The sequence below is a fragment of the Clavelina lepadiformis genome, chromosome 2 (genome assembly GCF_947623445.1).
Source record: "Clavelina lepadiformis chromosome 2, kaClaLepa1.1, whole genome shotgun sequence".
Classification (NCBI taxonomy): domain Eukaryota; kingdom Metazoa; phylum Chordata; class Ascidiacea; order Aplousobranchia; family Clavelinidae; genus Clavelina; species Clavelina lepadiformis.
This window is the reverse complement of record NC_135241.1, coordinates 4,464,863-4,470,953: the sequence shown is the minus strand read 5'-3', so window position 1 is coordinate 4,470,953 and position 6,091 is coordinate 4,464,863.

The window sequence follows — 6,091 nt, the reverse complement described above, 5'->3', positions numbered from 1 at the left end:
CTCCAAAGTTAATTTGTCTGATTGATTATTATGGATTCTTACTGCATTTTTTCAGTTATCCCGGAATTAGGAATTAATTAAATGGGATCTTTTTACTTTTTATTACCCAGCAACTAATGCAGTTGTAAAAAATAAAGTTAAGATCAATACTAAATGTGATTAAATCGCTAAAATCAGAAGGTACCATATTTCAGTACATGTCATCACATAGGCTGTATAGCCTACCGATTATATTTGTCTTTGTCTACTTCTACACGTTTTCAATGACAGGCTGGAGATAGTTCAAAGTCAAAGTGATAATACAATGCAACTTGCCTTATAGCAAAACTAAGGCTGCGTTAAGTTACTTAACAACTGCGTAGGCTACTACGCGTTCAGACTAGCAAGAAGACCAAATCAAACCTGGGCTATCTAGGGCAGTACACATTCTTGCTACTTAGCGGTTAGAAATAGTGTTTCGCGCTGCAAAACAATTCTAAGATCTGCTCTTCGCCTGTAGTTAAGTTTACGATCAGGCTGAACATCTCACAAGTAGGCTTTACACAATTATCATAATTAGCAAAACACTTTTTCCTGCATCTGCATCATTGTAATGGATGCTAACATGATGTCAGGTGATGGAAATATGGAAGGCGCAAAAGTAGTGATAGGGTGAGAAAACAATTGAATAGCTTGGAATGGCTGCTTCAAATATCGTCATAAGGATTATTTTGTTCGTTCTAAACCGCAAACAGGGCGTGACGACACTGCAGTGCATGATTGTGCAAATGGTTGTTCGAATAACACTTTTAAAACTTACACAACGTGATTGTTTGTGAATCCTAAAACTACATTTATTGAAATTGGTTCAAAATAACAACTTTGTTTAGTGGCTTAACGTGAGCACTGAGTAGGGTGAGCACAGGAGCATATTTAAGGTTAAGTTAAGAGTTAAGGGAACCAAGTTGTTGGAAAGTTGGACCTAAAATCCTCGTGTTTCCCAACCGAATATTTTGTGCTTTTAAGTCTCAAAAACTGCTTAAAACGCCTCGAAACAAACTCTATTTTCATATTTGGACGCATAGTAGCTGACATTTTACAACATACAACTTTGAGATGATGGACACAACGATTTTGTGACTCCGTATGACTTGCCTGTTTTGCTGGGATTAATTATATTTTCTGATGAACAAAGCTTGTATTTTGCGTATAAGAGCGGTATCCGTACTCACACCATTAACAGTTTTTGTAACAATATTTCCTTTTAATTGCTGTATTAAAAAATATGAATAACCTAAAGTTATTTTTATAACTCGACTAAGCCTTAGATACAGTATTGCAAGATATGGTATAGAAAATAGCAGTCTATGATTAAAACGATTAGGAGTAGCAAACAAAAAATTGCAATGAATGAAAAAACGAAGTCGTAAAACGTCTATGGCCCCATAAAACTTAGTTTGTCATAAGAAGCCATTGCCGTTAGCTTGTGCTAAATAAGCCGGTGGGCGAGCGTTCCTTGAAATCCAGGTGATTAATCAAAAACCTTGAGGTTATCAATCACAATGTAAGCACTTTTTAAACAGAGCTGGTTGTTTAGCTGTTACTTTATGCTCTACTAGAGACAATCTGTGCAACAAATCATAAAGATTTGTCGTTTGTTGCTCACACGAATAGGTTTAGGAGGATTTGTTCCTGTCCACTTACACGATATTCGTCTTCAGTTTACATGCTCACGAAATGTACAGATCGCGCGATCTCTACAGCACATTTTGACACGCGGCAGAAAATAATTTCCCATTCTTGCTGTACAGCACCCTTAGGCATTTTGGTTGTGCGAAGACTCACGGGTTTTTACTAGTTTAGTTGTACAGTAAGTATTGATTAATTAATAACTGTTAGGCCTATATGAAAGCAAAATATTGTTTACTCGATGATATGTATAAAAAATGTGGGATCACGGGAAGTGACCGTGAACAAACTCACCGGCGACAACTGGTAGTGGACAACTGACCGGCAACAAATTGGCCGGCGATCAAATTAACCGTGACGTAAATTGGCCGGCGATGAAATTAACCGTCGATAAATTGGCCGGCGATCAAATTAACCGGCGACAAATTGGCCGTCAAAAGGTCAAAATTCTAATTCACTATCTAGTCGCTATCTAGTCACTATCCAATTTAGTATGTGTATTGCAGTCAAGGTTGCCACTCGTAGAGTTTTTTGGCCCCTTGTAGGGTGTAGGGTGACCCTACGGGTTTTTCACCTTTATTCATAGATTTCCTATTGTTACATGCATTTTCCCGGTCTAGACGAGTTGTTTGATGAGATTATGAAACAATGCGTTGTAGCCTATCTCATGTTGTAACAATGGACTCATTGCAATAACAATGGACATTGCAATAACAATATTTACTTTACATATCATATACTACCATCAACTTAAACACAATAATTCAGCACTTGCACGGTCAATTTACCTCCCGGTCAATTTTCATTCCGGTAAGTCTGTTCCCGGTTGGTTTGTTCGCGGTCAATTTACATCAAAGTCAGTTTGTTCGCGGTCAATTTACGTCACGTTCAGTTGTCCCCGGTGAGTTTGTTCGCGGTCATTTTCCCGCGGTCATATGTCGTGGAACCAAAAAATGTATGTGGGTCCAAGTCGTCAAGTGCGCGTGAGTCTTCACAACACATATATGCCTAAGGATGCAGTAGGGAAAGGTTGGGAAAATATTTTTCTTCTCCAAGAAAATCATCCTGCTTCCTAAACGTTTTGCAAATTAGCTTCCTATATTTTCAAGAGAAGAGGATGTATGTTTCCTTTCGTTGAACTGAGCATAACACCGCAATGAACAAATATAGGCGAAGACTTCTTGCATTTATAAATTATGAGCATGTAGTAGTAGTCACATAGACGCATAGGCCACGTCTTCTGCGTAATGGATACTTCAACTTTACGAAGATTGATTAACATTTTTCCAAAAGAATTCCTTAGGCTTCTTCAGGAGGGGATCACGTCAATTAACCGTGAACAAATTAACCGGCGACAATTGGTCTTGGTCAACTGACCGGCAACAAATTGGCCGGCCACACAAATCAACCACTATGCATTTTAACCGTACAATTGTATGAAATAAGTAGTCCAAATTAGCATTGTTGTTTATTCAAATTATATGATTTAAGTGATAATGATTTATATCATTTGTGAACCGTGACCTGCTAGCTAACCATCAACTTAAACACAATAATTCAGCACTTGCACGGTCAATTTACCTCCCGGTCAATTTTGATTCCGGTCAGTTGGTTCTAGGTCAATTTACGTCACGGTCAGTTGTCCCCGGTTAGTTTGTTCGCGGTCAATTTCAAACGGTTAATTGTCGTAGAACCCTTCAGGAGTATAGGGGCTTCATGAAGTGTTATTTTATTGCATACAATAATCATGGCGTAGCAGTTAGGAACTTGCAAGCAATTATAAATACATCAAGTAAGGAGCAACAGTAATTGTCTAAACGCCACTTGTGCTCCAGCGAGCTGCCATTATTGTTTAAAACAGTTTTTCTAACTTGGAGTCAACAGGACTTTAACTAGTTCAGAAAAAATACTTGTATAAGCAACTATAGAAAACACCGTTTGTAGTGGCAATACACTTGCCTATGGCCAATATGTTTTGTATAGGCTACTGTAACTATACCTGGTATAGGTATACCTAGCCGGCCACACGCACCATCAGATAACGGTCATTATTGTTCCTTTATTTCATTCGTAGATGCGGCGACGCGAACTCATAAACATCCCGAAATTTTTCAAAACAGCGCTCAGTAGCCTTGTAAGGGCACAATATGAATTATTTGCTATTTTTTATAATGTTTTATAACCAATCACTATGTGGTAGTTCCATGAAGTTGGATAGAATGTTACACTTTTAATAAAGAAAAAGTAGTTACATAAACTTCCGAACAAAAATATTTTGGTTACTTCTTCCGATTTGATCTAACGCTTTTGCCAAAACTCTCAAAGTTACACAAAAACATGAAAGTTTCGGTAAATTTTAATTTTGACCCGCTATGTTTCATAAGTTGCAAGGGTTATTGCAGTCTATATGTATAACCTATTTTCTTATTCTCAAGGGTGTAAAAAAAGATAGGTACTGTAGCCTATAGTATATGCCTACTATATTTTTAAACCGAAAGTGACGTAAACATTTTTGGGACTGAAAAAATACCGTCGCTTATGGGCATCCAATGCTATATGCACACAGTATTATAGATCATACTATAGTTAACTTAAACTTTTCCCACTACAAAAGGTCACAAAAAGTCTTGTATACTCAAACTGAGATGGTTGCGCGTGAACTAACTTCGAAAAGCCCTAGTTTAGAACACTGGTTCTTGATCGGACGATAATGTTTCCCGTGGGCGCTCAAGACATCAAAGCAGTCAGTGGGTAGGACAATGAAAAATAGAATCTTATAATAAATATTGTAGAGCGTAGATTATATATATCAAATAAAGTAGCATATTTTCTTGATTAAAAGCCGCCCTCGATTGGAAGCCGCAACGACGCTATAGTATTACTCTATTGAAAGTCGTCATTTAAACAAAGTTGAACGCCAGCAGCATACCGAATTGGAAGTGTGAAAACGTTCTTTCAACAAGAGACTCGAAGTGTGAGCAGTGTCTTACAGTAAGCGTCTCCTGATGAAACAGAATTAGCAGCACAGTAAAAGAGTCCGATCGTCCATTGTCTGTTGATCTGATTAAAAAATAGAAATCGCCCTCGATTAAAAGCCGCGAGAAACAGGCTATTGTTTTATTCATCACTATTCCATTGTGTTTCATGTTACCGTAATTATGCAGTTGCCTACTACTATTTGATTTATATTTGCAAGTCATTTTAGATAGGGAAAGTTTATGAAAGCTCAAGGGATACCAGCACACAGAAAAGTTAAAAACTAGCATTAGCTTAAAGTTAGATAATAACAACTGGACTCTTTCCGTTCAATCTACAGTAGTTTGATTGACTTGAGGCACACATTAAGTAAAAACATAAATTGTCTTATTGAGTATGACGACAGATGACAACTACCTGGCTGGATAAATTGGACAGGATAGTTTATAATTATCTTTAGCAGTAAACTTTCCTATTTGGCTGCCCCTTTAGTTACTGAAACATTGGTTCACGTATTACCATACAGTTATAACGCATCAGATAAAATAAGTAACAACGTGATCTCGGTGTACCGACACTTAATCACGCGACACTTAATCACGCGACATTTAATCACCGACACATAATCACTAGGACATTTAATCACGCGACACATAATCACTAGGACATTTAATCACGCGACACATAATCACTAGGACATTTAATCACGCGATTTGGATACTTAATCACGCGACATTTAATCACGCGACACATAATCACTTGGATGCGACTGCCAAAGGCTTCCTTGGTCTTTCTTTTAGAACTCCCCGACAATTGTTTTGACTCCGTTGCGCCGGCTTTCTCTATAATGTTTCTTTAAATCAACACCAGCTTCATAAAGTCTAATTGTTATATTGTCCGAAAGTATAACCTATGTAATATCTAACATTATTCTACTGTATTGTCACCGAAGCTCTTGACCAAAGTACCATCAAAACGTTACACCGTAAAATACAATGCTACTTGAAACTGTGTCAGAGCGTCGGTTTTGGAACTCTGGAAGAATGCCCTTATCTGTCAAGCGAGATTTTAGTCTATCTTCGTGCAGTTGCTTACATTTCCCATGCATAACATTGCTGTAAATTGTAAATGTAAAAAAATATTGTAAATGTGTGATTAAATGTCGCGTGATTAAATGTCCTAGTGATTATGTGTCGCGTGATTAAATGTCCTAGTGATTATGTGTCGCGTGATTAAATGTCGCGTGATTAAATGTCCTAGTGATTATGTGTCGGTGATTAAGCGTCGCGTGATTAATTGTCGCGTGATTAAGTGTCACCAAACCCGTGATCTCGACAAGCAGTTGAAATTATTATGAAGAGACGTCTCTCACGAGGGTTTATGCCCTCCCCGTGCTCAACAAAAGCGTCATCATCGATGATAACAGTAATCATTGTGGCTGTGTAGG